This window comes from Oncorhynchus mykiss, chromosome 11 (genome assembly GCF_057628025.1).
Source record: "Oncorhynchus mykiss isolate SJ-2025 chromosome 11, ASM5762802v1, whole genome shotgun sequence".
Lineage (NCBI taxonomy): Eukaryota > Metazoa > Chordata > Actinopteri > Salmoniformes > Salmonidae > Oncorhynchus > Oncorhynchus mykiss.
The window spans coordinates 1,777,841-1,796,852 of NC_143032.1; positions in this window are offsets into that span (position 1 = coordinate 1,777,841).

Consider the following 19,012-nt stretch of genomic DNA (forward strand, 5'->3'; position numbering starts at 1 on the left):
TGCTTCTTTTATCACCAACCAAATAAGGTCTTCAACAGAACCTTAAAACATTCTAGAGCAAAATGTCCATAATTGGGCCATGGCAGAAAAATAAATAAATATATAAAATCATGATTTTCCAGAAAAAATACAGATGTCAGAAACACAAATATAAATTCCCCCTGAACAACACCATAATTGAACACACTAAAAATTACTCATACCTTGGTCTGACCATATCTTCAATGGGAAACTTTAAAATGGCAGTGAATGAAATAAAAGAGTATTGTATGCAATAAAAACAAAATCAACATCCCAATTAGAGTCTGGACCAAAATATTTGACAGTGTAATCCTACCGATAGCTCTTTACGGAAGTGAGGTTTGGGGAATACTCAATAAACTGGACTTTAAAATGTGAATTTGAGAGAGAGAGAGAGGGGGGGGGGGGGACAGAGAGAGAGGGAGAGAGAGGGAGACGGAGAGAGAGAGAGAGAGAGAGGGTGAGAGAGGGACAGAGAGAGAGAGGGAGAAAGAGAGAAAAAGGAAGAGAGAGAGCAAAAGAGCGAAAAAGAGAGAGAAAGAGAGGGACAGAGGGTGAGAGAGGGAGAGAGAGGGAGAAAAGGAGAGAAAAAGAGATAGAGAGGAGATGGAGGATGTCGCTAAGGTTCAGGTGATAATGCACTAATCAGTCCCAAGGTTCTGCTTGTCCCTCTCAGTGTCATAGATCTCTATAAGCACGGTAAAAAGCTTTTATCAGGCTTTGTCAGACCAGGACCTTGTCCATGTGAAGTGATGAAAGATGAAAGGTGTTTATCATGTCTAGCTGTTCTGCCTGTTCCTCTTTTGAAAGACCACTGTATAATCACCAGGCTAATGCTATTTGGAATGGTGCAAGTTGAGAAACTCTTGGATTAAAAATAAAGCTGAAATGAGAAATGCATATTTTATATGCAAGATGTCAAGGCGGTATTGGTCTCTGCCTTGAGGGAGGAGGCAGCTTTGTAGAAGTAGACGGTAATTAGCATTTTACACTCACACTGTAGACACAGGTGAACAGAGGACTCAAGTGTAGAGGGATTGAGGGTAACTGAGGAGGTGTCAGTATCACTGTTTTAGGGTCACTGAGGAGGTGAGGAGGTGTCAGTATTACTGTTATAGGGTCACTGAGGAGGTGAGGAGGTGAGGAGGTGTCAGTATCACTGTCATAGGGTCACTGAGGAGGTGAGGAGGTGTCAGTATCACTGTTATAGGTTCACTGAGGAGGTGGGGAGGTGAGGAGTTGTCAGTATCACTGTTATATGGTCACTGAGGAGGTGAGGAGGTGTCAGTATCACTGTTATGGGGTCACTGAGGAGGTGGGGAGGTGAGGAGGTGTCAGTATCACTGTTATAGGGTCACTGAGGAGGTTTGTGTGTCTGTCTGTCTGTCTGTCTGTCTGCTTTAGTGATGTACTGGCTGCAGTCTAATCTTCAGTTGAATTAACATCATGGTGTTTATTCCTTTATTTATTCAAATCACGGTGAATTATTATTATTTTTTAAAATGTAATGTTCTGGCCAGGCTGGCACACACTGAGATGTTTGACTTTCAAGGCAGTACATTCCCTCTCTCTATCCCCCTCTTATCTCTTTATATTTATCCTTTATTTAACTAGGCAAGTCAGTTTAAGAACAAATTCTTATTTACAATGACGGCCTGACAAGGGCTGCTATTGGTCGAGCCTTGTGGAAACGTGTGACAAGGGCTGCTATTGGTCGAGCCTTGTGGAAACGTGTGACAAGGGCTGCTATCGGTCGAGCCTTGTGGAAACGTGTGACAAGGGCTGCTATTGGTCGAGCCTTGTGGAAACGTGTGACAAGGGCTGCTATTGGTCGAGCCTTGTGGAAACGTGTGACAAGGGCTGCTATTGGTCGAGCCTTGTGGAAACGTGTGACAAGGGCTGCTATCGGTCGAGCCTTGTGGAAACGTGTGACAAGGGCAGCTATTGGTCGAGCCTTGTGGAAACATGTGACAAGGGCTGCTATTGGTCGAGCCTTGTGGAAACGTGTGACAAGGGCTGCTATTGGTCGAGCCTTGTGGAAACGTGTGACAAGGGCTGCTATCGGTCGAGCCTTGTGGAAACGTGTGACAAGGGCAGCTATTGGTCGAGCCTTGTGGAAACGTGTGACAAGGGCTGCTATTGGTCGAGCCTTGTGGAAACGTGTGACAAGGGCTGCTATTGGTCGAGCCTTGTGGAAACGTGTGACAAGGGCTGCTATTGGTCGAGCCTTGTGGAAACGTGTGACAAGGGCAGCTATTGGTCGAGCCTTGTGGAAACGTGTGACAAGGGCTGCTATTGGTCGAGCCTTGTGGAAACGTGTGACAAGGGCTGCTATTGGTCGAGCCTTGTGGAAATGTGTGACAAGGGCAGCTATTGGTCGAGCCTTGTGGAAACGTGTGACAAGGGCAGCTATTGGTCGAGCCTTGTGGAAACGTGTGACAAGGGCAGGTATTGGTCGAGCCTTGTGGAAACATATGACAAGGGCTGCTATTGGTCGAGCCTTGTGGAAACGTGTGACAAGGGCTGCTATTGGTCGAGCCTTGTGGAAACGTGTGACAAGGGCTGCTATTGGTCGAGCCTTGTGGAAACGTGTGACATGGGCTGCTATCGGTACAGCCTTAAACATGTTCAACATGAAAGGGGAAACAACAAGTGTGGTCAACAAGCGGGGTCTTTGAAGTGGAGAAATAGAGAATGAGAAGCAGATAGGAAGAAACCTAGACAAAACAACATCCGCAGGACAGAGTGGAGAGCACTTCCTCTCCAGGGAGAACATCAGCAAGACAGAGTGGAGAGGACCTCCTCTTCAGGGAGAACATCAGCAAGACAGAGTGGAGAGGACCTCCTCTTCAGGGAGAACATCAGCAAGACTGAGTGGAGAGGACCTCCTCTTCAGGACAGAGTGGAGAGGACCACCTCTCCAGGACAGAGTGGAGAGGACCTCCTCTCCAGGGAGAACATCAACAAGACAGAGTGGAGAGGACCTCCTCTTCAGGGAGAACATCAGCAAGACAGAGTGGAGAGGACCTCCTCTTCAGGGAGAACATCAGCAAGACTGAGTGGAGAGGACCTCCTCTTCAGGGCAGAGTGGAGAGGACCTCCTCTTCAGGACAGAGTGGAGAGGACCTCCTCTTCAGGACAGAGTGGAGAGGACCTCCTCTTCGGGGAGAACATCAGCAAGAAAGAGTGGAGAGGACCTCCTCTTCAGGGAGAACATCAGCAAGACAGAGTGGAGAGGACCTTCTCTTCAGGGAGAACATCAGCAAGACAGAGTGGAGAGGACCTCCTCTTCAGGGAGAACATCAGCAAGACTGAGTGGAGAGGACCTCCTCTTCAGGACAGAGTGGAGAGGACCTCCTCTTCAGGACAGAGTGGAGAGGACCTCCTCTTCAGGACAGAGTGGAGAGGACCTCCTCTCCAGGGAGAACATCAGCAAGACAGAGTGGAGAGGACCTCCTCTACAAGACAGAGTGGAGAGGACCTCCTCTACAGGACAGAGTGGAGAGGACCTCCTTTACAGGACAGAGTGGAGAGGACCTCCTCTACAGGACAGAGTGGAGTGGACCTCCTCTCCAGGGAGAACATCAGCAAGACAGAGTGGAGAGGACCTCCTCTACAGGACAGAGTGGAGAGGACCTTCTCTACCGGACAGAGTGGAGAGGACCTCCTCTACAGGACAGAGTGGAGAGGACCTCCTCTACAGGACAGAGTGGAGAGGACCTCCTCTCCAGGGAGAACATCAGAAGGACAGATTTGGAGAGGACACATAATTAGCTGTGATTCTGTTTTCATACAACCATGCTGACATAAATACGAGTTATTGACACTCATTGTCTACTTTCGTATTACCAGGATGTACATTCAGAGCTATAATGTTAATACTGTGATGACCCTGCATTCACCCTGTATTCATCCTGTGTCCACCCTGTATTCACCCTGTATTCATCCTGTATTCATCCTATATTCATCATGTATTCACCCTGTATTCACCCTGTATTCACCTTGTATTCACCCTGTATTCACCCTGTATTCACCCTGTATTCACCTTGTATTCACCCTGTATTCATCCTGTATTCATCCTGTATTCACCCTGTATTCACCCTGTATTCATCCTGTATTCATCCTGTATTCAACCTCATCCTGTATTCACCTTGTATTCACCCTGCATTCATCCTGTATTCACCCTGTATTCATCATGTATTCACTCTGTATTCATCCTGTATTCATCCTGTATTCATCCTGTATTCACCCTGTATTCACCCTGTATTCACCCTGTATTCATCCTGTATTCACCCTGTATTCACCCTGTATTCATCCTGTATTCATCCTGTATTCATCCTGTATTCAACCTCATCCTGTATTCACCTTGTATTCACCCTGCATTCATCCTGTATTCACCCTGTATTCATCATGTATTCACTCTGTATTCATCCTGTATTCACCCTGTATTCACCCTGCATTCATCCTGTATTCACCCTGTATTCATCATGTATTCACTCTGTATTCACCCTGCATTCATCCTGTATTCACCCTGTATTCATCCTGTATTCACCCTGTATTCACCCTGTATTCATCCTGTATTCACCTTGTATTCACCCTGTATTCATCATGTATTCACCCTGTATTCACCCTGCATTCATCCTGTCTTCACCCTGTATTCATCCTGTATTCACCCTGTATTCACCCTGTATTCATCCTGTATTCACCTTGTATTCACCCTGTATTCATCATGTATTCACCCTGTATTCATCATGTATTCACTCTGTATTCATCCTGTATTCACCTTGTATTCACCCTGCATTCATCCTGTATTCACCCTGTATTCACCCTGTATTCATCCTGTATTCACCCTGTATTCATCATGTATTCACCCTGCATTCATCCTGTATTCACCCTGTATTCACCCTGTATTCATCCTGTATTCACCCTGTATTCATCATGTATTCACCTTGTATTCACCTTGTATTCACCTTGTATTCACCCTGTATTCACCCTGTATTCACCCTGTATTCACCCTGTATTCATCCTATATTCACCCTGTATTCACCCTGTATTCATCCTGTATTCACCCTGTATTCACCCTGTATTCACCCTGTATTCACCCTGTATTCATCATGTATTCACCCTGTATTCATCATGTATTCACCTTGTATTCACCTTGTATTCACCCTGTATTCACCCTGTATTCACCCTGTATTCATCATGTATTCACCCTGTATTCACCTTGTATTCACCCTGTATTCACCCTGTATTCACCCTGTATTCACCCTGTATTCACCCTGTATTCATCCTGTATTTACCCTGTATTCACCCTGTATTCACCCTGTATTCATCCTGTATTCACCCTGTATTCACCCTGTATTCACCCTGTATTCATCCTGTATTTACCCTGTATTCACCTTGTATTCACCTTGTATTCACCCTGTATTCACCCTGTATTCATCATGTATTCACCCTGTATTCATCATGTATTCACCCTGTATTCACCCTGTATTCATCCTGTATTTACCCTGTATTCACCTTGTATTCACCTTGTATTCACCCTGTATTCACCCTGTATTCACCCTGTATTCACCCTGTATTCATCCTGTATTCACCCTGTATTCATCATGTATTCACCCTGTATTCACCCTGTATTCACCCTGTATTCATCCTGTATTCACCCTGTATTCACCTTGTATTCACCCTGTATTCATCCTGTATTCAATCTGTATTCACCCTGTATTCATCCTGTATTCACTCTGTATTCATCCTGTATTCACACTGTATTCACCCTGTATTCATCCTGTATTCATCCTGTATTCACCCTGTATTCACCCTGTATTCATCCTGTATTCACACTGTATTCACCCTGTATTCACCCTGTATTCATCCTGTATTCACCCTGTATTCACCCTGTATTCACCCTGTATTCATCCTGTATTCACACTGTATTCACCCTGTATTCATCCTGTATTCATCCTGTATTCACCCTGTATTCATCCTGTATTCACTCTGTATTCATCCTGTATTCACACTGTATTCACCCTGTATTCATCCTGTATTCATCCTGTATTCACCCTGTATTCACCCTGTATTCATCCTGTATTCATCCTATATTCACCCTGTATTCATCCTGTATTCACCCTGTATTCACCCTGTATTCATCCTATATTCACCCTGTATTCACCCTGTATTCATCCTGTATTCACCCTGTATTCACCCTGTATTCACCCTGTATTCACCCTGTATTCATCATGTATTCACCCTGTATTCATCATGTATTCACCTTGTATTCACCTTGTATTCACCCTGTATTCACCCTGTATTCACCCTGTATTCATCATGTATTCACCCTGTATTCACCTTGTATTCACCCTGTATTCACCCTGTATTCACCCTGTATTCACCCTGTATTCACCCTGTATTCATCCTGTATTTACCCTGTATTCACCCTGTATTCACCCTGTATTCATCCTGTATTCACCCTGTATTCACCCTGTATTCACCCTGTATTCATCCTGTATTTACCCTGTATTCACCTTGTATTCACCTTGTATTCACCCTGTATTCACCCTGTATTCACCCTGTATTCATCATGTATTCACCCTGTATTCATCATGTATTCACCCTGTATTCACCCTGTATTCATCCTGTATTTACCCTGTATTCACCTTGTATTCACCTTGTATTCACCCTGTATTCACCCTGTATTCACCCTGTATTCACCCTGTATTCATCCTGTATTCACCCTGTATTCATCATGTATTCACCCTGTATTCACCCTGTATTCACCCTGTATTCATCCTGTATTCACCCTGTATTCACCTTGTATTCACCCTGTATTCATCCTGTATTCAATCTGTATTCACCCTGTATTCATCCTGTATTCACTCTGTATTCATCCTGTATTCACACTGTATTCACCCTGTATTCATCCTGTATTCATCCTGTATTCACCCTGTATTCACCCTGTATTCATCCTGTATTCACACTGTATTCACCCTGTATTCACCCTGTATTCATCCTGTATTCACCCTGTATTCACCCTGTATTCATCCTGTATTCACACTGTATTCACCCTGTATTCATCCTGTATTCATCCTGTATTCACCCTGTATTCATCCTGTATTCACTCTGTATTCATCCTGTATTCACACTGTATTCACCCTGTATTCATCCTGTATTCATCCTGTATTCACCCTGTATTCACCCTGTATTCATCCTGTATTCATCCTATATTCACCCTGTATTCATCCTGTATTCACCCTGTATTCATCCTGTATTCATCCTGTATTCACCCTGTATTCATCCTGTATTCACTCTGTATTCATCCTGTATTCACACTGTATTCACACTGTATTCACCCTGTATTCATCCTGTATTCACACTGTATTCACCCTGTATTCATCCTGTATTCACCCTGTATTCATCCTGTATTCACCCTGTATTCACCCTTTATTCATCCTGTATTCATAGTGTATTCATCCTGTATTCACCCTGTATTCACCCTCAGCCTGTATTCATCCTGTATTCATCCTGTATTCACACTGTATTCATCCTGTATTCACCCTGTATTCACCCTAATCCTGTATTCATCCTGTATTCATCCTGTATTCACCCTGTAATCACCCTGTATTCATCCTGTATTCATCCTGTATTCACCCTTCATTCAACCTGCATTCACCCTGTATTCATCCTGTATTTATCCTGTATTCACCCTGTATTAATCCTGTATTCATCCTGTATTCATCCCGTATTCATCCTGTATTCACCCTGTATTCACCCTGTATTCACCCTGTATTCAACCTCATCCTGCATTCACCCTGTATTCACCCTGTATTCAACCTAATCCTGTATTCATCCTGTATTCTCCCTATATTCAACCTCTTCCTGTATTCATCCTGTATTCACCCAGTATTCATCCTGTATTCACCCTGCATTCACCCTGTATTCATCCTGTATTCACCCTGCATTCACCCTGTATTCATCCTGTGTTCATCCTGTATTCACCCTGTATTCAACCTCATCCTTTATTCATCCTGTATTCATCCTGTATTTACCCTGTATTCATCCTGTATTCATCCTGTATTCACCCTGTATTCATCCTGTATTCACCCTGTATTCATCCTGTACTTACCCTGTATTCATCCTGTATTCATCCTGTATTAACCCTGTATTCAACCTCATCCTGTATTCATCCTGTATTCATCCTGTATTTACCCTGTATTCATCCTGTATTCATCCTGTATTCACCCTGTATTTACCCTGTATTCACCCTGTATTCATCCTGTATTCACCCTGTATTCATCCTTTATTCACCCTGTATTCATCCTGTATTTACCCTGTATTCATCCTGTATTCATCCTGTATTCACCCTGTATTCATCCTTTATTCACCCTGTATTCATCCTGTATTCACCCTGTATTCATCCTGTATTCATCCTGTATTAACCCTGTATTCAACCTCATCCTGTATTCACCATGTATTCATCCTGTATTTACCCTGTATTCACCCTGTATTCATCCTGTATTCACCCTGTATTCATCCTGTATTCAACCTCATCCTGTATTCATCCTGTATTCATCCTGTATTAACCCTGTATTCATCCTGTATTCACCCTGTATTGATCCTGTATTCACCCTGTATTCTCCCTGTATTCAACCTCATCCTGTATTCATCCTGTGTTCATCCTGTATTCACCCTGTATTCAACCTCATCCTGTATTCACCCTGTATGCATCCTGTATTTACCCTGTATTCACCCTGTATTCAACCTCATCCTGTATTCACCCTGTATTCACCCTGTTTTCACCCTGTATTCATCCTGTATTTACCCTGTATTCATCCTGTATTCATCCTGTATTAACCCTGTATTCAACCTCATCCTGTATTCATCCTGTATTCATCCTGTATTTACCCTGTATTCATCCTGTATTCATCCTGTATTCACCCTGTATTTACCCTGTATTCACCCTGTATTCATCCTGTATTCACCCTGTATTCATCCTTTATTCACCCTGTATTCACCCTGTATTCAACCTCATCCTGTATTCATCCTGTATTCACCCTGTATTCACCCTGTATTCACCCTGTATTCATCCTGTATTCAACCTCATCCTGTATTCATCCTGTATTCATCCTGTATTAACCCTGTATTCATCCTGTATTCACCCTGTATTGATCCTGTATTCACCCTGTATTCTCCCTGTATTCAACCTCATCCTGTATTCATCCTGTGTTCATCCTGTATTCACCCTGTATTCAACCTCATCCTGTATTTACCCTGTATGCATCCTGTATTTACCCTGTATTCACCCTGTATTCAACCTCATCCTGTATTCACCCTGTATTCATCCTGTAGTCACCCTGTATTCACCCTGTATTCAACCTCATCCTGTATTCACCCTGTATTCATCCTGTATTCACCCTGTATTCACCCTGTATTCACTCTGTATTCATCCTGTATTCACCCTGTATTCACCCTGTATTCACCCTGTATTCATCCTGTATTCACCCTGTATTCATCCTGTAGTCACCCTGTATTCACCCTGTATTCAACCTCATCCTGTATTCACCCTGTATTCATCCTGTATTCACCCTGTATTCACCCTGTATTCACCCTGTATTCAACCTCATCCTGTATTCACCCTGTATTCATCCTGTATTCACCCTGTATTCAACCTCATCCTGTATTCACCCTGTATTCAACCTCATCCTGTATTCACCCTGTATTCATCCTGTATTCACCCTGTATTCAACCTCATCCTGTATTCACCCTGTATTCATCCTGTATTCACCCTGTATTCAACCTCATCCTGTATTCACCCTGTATTCACCCTGTATTCATCCTGTATTCATCATGTATTCACCCTGTAGTCACACTCACAATCTAGTAACACTAGATTCTGGCAGACAGACCAGGAGGTAAAACTAGGCATCTCAACAGCTTCTGGCAGACAGACCAGGAGGTAACACTAGGCATCACAACAGCTTCTGGCAGACAGACCAGGAGGTAACACTAGACATCTCAACAGCTTCTGGCAGACAGACCAGGAGGTAACACTAGGCATCTCAACAGCAGACAGACCAGGAGGTAACACTAGGCATCTCAACAGCAGACAGACCAGGAGGTAACACTAGGCATCTCAACAGCTTCTGGCAGACAGACCAGGAGGTAAAACTAGGCATCTCAACAGCTTCTGGCAGACAGACCAGGAGGTAACACTAGACATCTCAACAGCTTCTGGCAGACAGACCAGGAGGTAACACTAGGCATCTCAACAGCAGACAGACCAGGAGTTAACACTAGGCATCACAACAGCTTCTGGCACACAGACCAGGAGGTAACACTAGGCATCTCAACAGCAGACAGACCAGAAGGTAACACTAGGCATCACAACAGCAGACAGACCAGGAGGTAACACTAGGCATCTCAACAGCAGACAGACAAGGAGGTAACACTAGGCATCTCAACAGCAGACAGTCCAGGAGGTAACACTACACATCTCAACAGCAGACAGACCAGGAGGTAACACTAGGCATCTCAACAGCAGACAGATCAGGAGGTAACACTAGGCATCTCAACAGCTTCTGGCAGACACACCAGGAGGTAACACTAGGCATCTTAACAACAGCTTCTGGCAGACAGACCAGGAGGTAACACTAGGCATCACAACAGCAGACAGACCAGGAGGTAACACTAGACATCTCAACAGCAGACAGACCAGGAGGTAACACTAGGCATCACAACAGCAGACAGACCAGGAGGTAACACTAGGCATCTCAACAGCAGACAGACCAGGAGGTAACACTAGGCATCACAACAGCAGACAGACCAGGAGGTAACACTAGGCATCACAACAGCAGACAGACCAGGAGGTAACACTAGGCAACACAACAGCAGACAGACCAGGAGGTAACACTAGGCATCTCAACATCAGACAGACCAGGAGGTAACACTAGACATCTCAACAGCTTCTGGCAGACAGACCAGGAGGTAACACTAGGCATCTCAACAGCAGACAGACCAGGAGGTAACACTAGACATCTCAACAGCAGACAGGCCAGGAGGTAACACTAGGCATCTCAACAGCATACAGACCAGGAGGTAACACTAGGCATCTCAACAGCAGACAGACCAGGAGGTAACACTAGACATCTCAACAGCAGACAGACCAGGAGGTACCACTAGGCATCTCAACAGCTTCTGGCAGACAGACCAGGAGGTAACACTAGGCATCACAACAGCAGACAGACCAGGAGGTAACACTAGACATCTCAACAGCTTCTGGCAGACAGACCAGGATGTAACACTAGACATCTCAACAGCTTCTGGCAGACAGACCAGGAGGTAACACTAGGCATCACAACAGCTTCTGGCAGACAGACCAGGAGGTAACACTAGACATCTCAACAGCTTCTGGCAGACAGACCAGGAGGTAACACTAGGCATCTCAACAGCAGACAGACCAGGAGGTAACACTAGGCATCTCAACAGCTTCTGGCAGACAGACCAGGAGGTAAAACTAGGCATCTCAACAGCTTCTGGCAGACAGACCAGGAGGTAACACTAGACATCTCAACAGCTTCTGGCAGACAGACCAGGAGGTAACACTAGGCATCTCAACAGCAGACAGACCAGGAGGTAACACTAGGCATCACAACAGCTTCTGGCACACAGACCAGGAGGTAACACTAGGCATCTCAACAGCAGACAGACCAGAAGGTAACACTAGGCATCACAACAGCAGACAGACCAGGAGGTAACACTAGGCATCTCAACAGCAGACAGACAAGGAGGTAACACTAGGCATCTCAACAGCAGACAGTCCAGGAGGTAACACTACACATCTCAACAGCAGACAGACCAGGAGGTAACACTAGGCATCTCAACAGCAGACAGATCAGGAGGTAACACTAGGCATCTCAACAGCTTCTGGCAGACACACCAGGAGGTAACACTAGGCATCTTAACAACAGCTTCTGGCAGACAGACCAGGAGGTAACACTAGGCATCACAACAGCAGACAGACCAGGAGGTAACACTAGACATCTCAACAGCAGACAGACCAGGAGGTAACACTAGGCATCACAACAGCAGACAGACCAGGAGGTAACACTAGGCATCTCAACAGCAGACAGACCAGGAGGTAACACTAGGCATCACAACAGCAGACAGACCAGGAGGTAACACTAGGCATCACAACAGCAGACAGACCAGGAGGTAACACTAGGCAACACAACAGCAGACAGACCAGGAGGTAACACTAGGCATCTCAACATCAGACAGACCAGGAGGTAACACTAGACATCTCAACAGCTTCTGGCAGACAGACCAGGAGGTAAAACTAGGCATCTCAACAGCAGACAGACCAGGAGGTAACACTAGACATCTCAACAGCAGACAGGCCAGGAGGTAACACTAGGCATCTCAACAGCATACAGACCAGGAGGTAACACTAGGCATCTCAACAGCAGACAGACCAGGAGGTAACACTAGACATCTCAACAGCAGACAGACCAGGAGGTACCACTAGGCATCTCAACAGCTTCTGGCAGACAGACCAGGAGGTAACACTAGGAATCACAACAGCAGACAGACCAGGAGGTAACACTAGACATCTCAACAGCTTCTGGCAGACAGACCAGGATGTAACACTAGACATCTCAACAGCTTCTGGCAGACAGACCAGGAGGCAACACTAGACATCTCAACGGCAGACAGACCAGGAGGTAACACTAGGCATCTCAACAGCAGACAGACCAGGAGGTAACACTAGGCATCTCAACAGCAGACAGACCAAGAGGTAACACTAGGCATCTCAACAGCAGACAGACCAGGAGGTAACACTAGACATCTCAACAGCTTCTGGCAGACAGACCAGGAGGTAACACTAGAAATCTCAACGGCAGACAGACCAGGAGGTAACACTAGGCATCACAACAGCAGACAGACCAGGAGGTAACACTAGGCATCTCAACAGCAGACAGACCAGGAGGTAACACTAGGCATCTCAACAGCATACAGACCAGGAGGTAACACTAGACATCTCAACAGCAGACAGACCAGGAGGTAACACTAGGCATCTCAACAGCAGACAGATCAGGAGGTAACACTAGGCATCTCAACAGCTCCTCCCAGACACAACAGGAGGTAACACTAGGCATCTCAACAGCAGACAGACCAGGAGGTAACACTAGGCATCTCAACAGCAGACAGATCAGGAGGTAACACTAGGCATCACAACAGCAGACAGACCAGGAGGTAACACTAGGCATCACAACAGCAGACAGACCAGGAGGTAACACTAGGCATCACAACAGCAGACAGACCAGGAGGTAACACTAGGCATCTCAACAGCAGACAGACCAGGAGGTAACACTAGGCATCTCAACAGCTTCTGGCAGACAGACCAGGAGGTTACACTAGGCATCACAACAGCAGACAGACCAGGAGGTAACACTAGACATCTCAACAGCAGACAGACCAGGAGGTAACACTAGATATATCAACAGCAGACAGACCAGGGGGTAACACTAGGCATCTCAACAGCAGACAGATCAGGAGGTAACACTAGGCATCTCAACAGCTTCTGCCAGACACACCAGGAGGTAACACTAGGCATCTCAACAGCTTCTGGCAGACAGACCAGGAGGTAACACTAGGCATCACAACAGCAGACAGACCAGGAGGTAACACTAGGCATCACAACAGCTTCTGGCAGACAGAACAGGAGGTAACACTAGGCATCACAACAGCTTCTGGCAGACAGACCATTAGGTAACACTAGGCATCTCAACAGCAGACAGACCAGGAGGTAACACTAGGCATCTCAACAGCTCCTGGCAGACAGACCAGGAGGTAACACTAGACTTCTCAACAGCTCCTGGCAGACAGACCAGGAGGTAACACTAGGCATCTCAACAGCTCCTGGCAGACAGACCAGGATGTAACACTAGACATCTCAACAGCTTCTGGCAGACAGACCAGGAGGTAACACTAGACATCTCAACGGCAGACAGACCAGGAGGTAACACTAGGCATCTCAACAGCAGACAGACCAGGAGGTAACACTAGGCATCTCAACAGCAGACAGACCAGGAGGTAACACTAGGCATCTCAACAGCAGACAGACCAGGAGGTAACACTAGACATCTCAACAGCTTCTGGCAGACAGACCAGGAGGTAACACTAGACATCTCAACGGCAGACAGACCAGGAGGTAACACTAGGCATCACAACAGCAGACAGACCAGGAGGTAACACTAGGCATCTCAACAGCAGACAGACCAGGAGGTAACACTAGGCATCTCAACAGCAGACAGACCAGGAGGTAACACTAGACATATCAACAGCAGACAGACCAGGAGGTAACACTACGCATCTCAACAGCAGACAGATCAGGAGGTAACACTAGGCATCTCAACAGCTTCTGCCAGACACACCAGGAGGTAACACTAGGCATCTCAACAGCTTCTGGCAGACAGACCAGGAGGTAGCACTAGGCATCTCAACAGCAGACAGACCAGGAGGTAACACTAGGCATCACAACAGCAGACAGACCAGGAGGTAACACTAGGCATCACAACAGCAGACAGACCAGGAGGTAACACTAGGCATCACAACAGCAGACAGACCAGGAGGTAACACTAGGCATCTCAACAGCAGACAGACCAGGAGGTAACACTAGGCATCACAACAGCAGACAGACCAGGAGGTAACACTAGGCATCTCAACAGCAGACAGACCAGGAGGTAACACTAGACATCTAAACAGCAGACAGACCAGGAGGTAACACTAGGCATCTCAACAGCAGACAGACCAGGAGGTAACACTAGACATCTCAACAGCAGACAGACCAGGAGGTAACACTAGGCATCACAACAGCAGACAGACCAGGAGGTAACACTAGACATCTCAACAGCTTCTGGCACACAGACCAGGATGTAATGAGGTAACACTAGGCATCACAATAGCAGACAGACCAGGAGGTAACACTAGACATCTCAACAGCAGACAGACCAGGAGGTAAAACTAGGCATCACAACAGCAGACAGACCAGGAGGTAACACTAGGCATCTCAACAGCAGACAGACCAGGAGGTAACACTAGGCATCTCAACAGCTTCTGGCAGACAGACCAGGAGGTAAAACTAGGCATCACAACAGCAGACAGACCAGGAGTTAACACTAGGCATCTCCTCAGCAGACAGACCAGGAGGTAACACTAGGCATCTCAACAGCTTCTGGCAGACAGACCAGGAGGTAACACTAGGCATCACAACAGCAGACAGACCAGGAGGTAACACTAGGCATCTCAACAGCAGACAGACCAGGAGGTAACACTAGGCATCTCAACAGCAGACAGACCAGGAGGTAACACTAGACATCACAACAGCTTCTGGCAGACAGACCAGGAGGTAACACTAGGCATCTCAACAGCTTCTGGCAGACAGACCAGGAGGTAACACTAGGCATCACAAAAGCAGACAGACCAGGAGGTAACACTAGGCATCTCAACAGCTTCTGGCAAACAGACCAGGAGGTAACACTAGGCATCACAACAGCAGACAGACCAGGAGGTAACACTAGGCATCTCCTCAGCAGACAGACCAGGAGGTAACACTATGCATCTCAACAGCTTCTGGCAGACAGACCAGGAGGTAACACTAGGCATCACAACAGCAGATAGACCAGGAGGTAACACTAGGCATCACAACAGCAGACAGACCAGGAGGTAACACTAGGCATCTCAACAGCAGACAGACCAGGAGTGTGTTGGCAGCCACTCAATGTTAGTGGTGGCTGTTTAACAGTCTGATGGCCTTGAGATAGAAGCTGTTTTTCAGTCTCTCGGTCCCAGCTTTGATGCACCTGTACTGACCTCGCCTTCTGGATGATAGCGGGGTGAACAGGCAGTGGCTCGGGTGGTTGATGTCCTTGATGATCTTTATGGCCTTCCTGTGACATCGGGTGGTGTAGGTGTCCTGGAGGGCAGGTAGTTTGCCCCCGGTGATGCGTTGTGCAGACCTCACCACCCTCTGGAGAGCCTTACGGTTGAGGGCGGAGCAGTTGCCGTACCAGGCGGTGATACAGCCCGCCAGGATGCTCTCGATTGTGCATCTGTAGAAGTTTGTGAGTGCTTTTGGTGACAAGCCAAATTTCTTCAGCCTCCTGAGGTTGAAGAGGCGCTGCTGCGCCTTCTTCACAATGCTGTCTGTGTGAGTGGACCAATTCAGTTTGTCTGTGATGTGTATGCCGAGGAACTTAAAACTTGCTACCCTCTCCACTACTGTTCCATCGATGTGGATAGGGGGGTGTTCCCTCTGCTGTTAATCACAACAGCTTCTGGCAGACAGACCAGGAGGTAACACTAGGCATCTCAACAGCTTCTGGCAGACAGACCAGGAGGTAACACTAGGCATCACAACAGCAGACAGACCAGGAGGTAACACTAGGCATCTCAACAGCAGACAGACCAGGAGGTAACACTAGGCATCTCAACAGCAGACAGACCAAGAGGTAACACTAAGCATCTCAACAGCAGACAGACCAGGAGGTAACACTAGGCATCTCAACAGCAGACAGACCAGGAGGTAACACTAGGCATCACAACAGCAGACAGACCAGGAGGTAACACTAGGCATCTCAACAGCAGACAGACCAGGAGGTAACACTAGGCATCTCAACAGCAGACAGACCAGGAGGTAACACTAAGCATCTCAACAGCAGACAGACCATGAGGTAACACTAGGCATCTCAACAGCAGACAGACAAGGAGGTAACACTAAGCATCTCAACAGCAGACAGACCAGGAGGTAACACTAGGCATGTCAACAGCAGACAGACCAGGAGGTAACACTAGGCATCTCAACAGCAGACAGACCAGGAGGTAACACTAGACATCTCAACAGCTTCTGGCAGACAGACCAGGAGGTAACACTAAGCATCTCAACAGCTCCTGGCAGACAGACCAGGAGGTAACACTAGGCATAACAACAGCAGACAGACCAGGAGGTAACACTAGGCATCTCAACAGCTCCTGGCAGACAGACCAGGAGGTAACACTAGAAATCACAACAGCAGACAGACCAGGATGTAACACTAGGCATCTCAACAGCTCCTGGCAGACAGACCAGGAGGTAACACTAGGCATCTCAACAGCTCCTGGCAGACAGACCAGGAGGTAACACTAAGCATCTCAACAGCTCCTGGCAGACAGACCAGCACTAATATTTACATTTACTTTTTGACATTAAATCAAAAGGTTTTCTTTAACCTGCGGAGGATCCAGTGTTGGATAATAAGATATGAGGAGGTGAAGGGAACACAGAGAAGAGAGAAAGGCTGATCCATCCCCAGGCTCTCCATGTTGAAACACAATGGCTTCCAAGGGCCGTAAAACAGTCAACTCTCTCTCTGTCAATTCAATTTTCAATTCAAGGGGCGGCTTTATTGTCATGAGAAACATATTTTAACATGGACAAACTAAGTAAAATAGATAATAAATCAAATTGAAATAAATAATTAAAAAATAACAGTAAACATTACACTAGAATAAAGACATTTCAAATATCTTACTATGTCTATTTACAGAATTGTAACGATGTGAAAATGGTTAAAGTACAAAAGGGAAAATAAATAAATAGAAATATGGGTTGTATTTTCAATGGTGTGTGTTCTTCACTGGTTGCCCTTTTCTCGTGGCAACAGGTCACAAATCTTGCTGCTGTGATGTCACACTGTTGTATTTCACCCAGTAGATATGGGAGTTTATCAAAATGTGGTTTGCTTTTGAATTCTTTGTGGATCTGTGTAATCTGAGGGAAATATGTGTCTATAATATGGTCATACATTGGGCAGGAGGTTAGGAAGTGCAGCTCAGTTTCCACCTCATTTTGTGGGCAGTGTGCACATAGCCTGTCTCCTCTTGAGAGCCATGTCTGCCTACGGCGGCCTTTCTCAATAGCAAGGTTATGCTCACTGAGTCTGTAAATAGTCAACATTTTCCTTAAGTTTGGGTCAGTCACAGTGGTCAGGTATTCTGCCACTGTGTACTCTCTGTTTAGGGCCAAATAGCATTCTGGGTTGCTCTGTTTTTTTGTTAATTCTTTCCAATGTGTCAAGTAATGATATTTTATGCCTAGTCTTCCTTTTAGGTGGTTGTAGAGTTTAACAGCTTTTTCTGGATTTTTATCATTAGCGGGTACTAATTGTAATTCTGCTCTGCATTATTTTGTGTTTTAGGTTGTACACTGAGGATACGTTTGCAGAATTCTGCATGCAGAGCCTCAATTTTGTGTTTGTCCCATTTTGTGAAGTCTTGGTTGGTGAGCGGACCCCAGACCTCAGACCTCATAACCACTCAGCAGCATTCTCAGTGCAAGTGTCACTGCAGTCCCTGGTTTGCATCCAGGCTGTAGCACATCTGGCCGTGATTGGGAGTCCCATAGTCACAATTGGGGTAAACTGTCGTTGTGAAAAAGAATTTGTTCTTAACTGACTTGCCGAGTTAATTAAAAGTTTTAAAAAAGAAAGGGTAATTGGTTCTATGATTGATTCAAGCATTTTTAGTCAGATCCTAATTGGTATGTCGATTTTGATGTTCCTTTTGATGGCGTAGAAGGCCCTTCTTGTCTTGTCAGGTATGTATGGTTGATATGTGCTCTAGGGCAATGGTGTCTAGATGGAATTTGTATTTGTAGAACTGGGAACTGGACCTTTTTTTGGAATAACATTATTTTTGTCTTGCTGAGATTTACTGTCAGGTCTCAGGTCTGACAGAATCTGTGCAGAATATCTAGGTGCTGCTGTAGGCCCTCTTTGGTTGGCAACAGAAGCACCAGATCATCAGCAAACCGTAGACATTTGACTTCAGATTCTTCATCCCTCCCTCCCTCCCTCCCTCCCTCCCTCCCTCCCTCCCTCCCTCTCTCTCTCTCTCTCTCTCTCTGTCCCTCTCTCTCTGTCCCCTCTGTCCTTCCTTCCTTCCCTCCCTCTCTCTCGCTCTC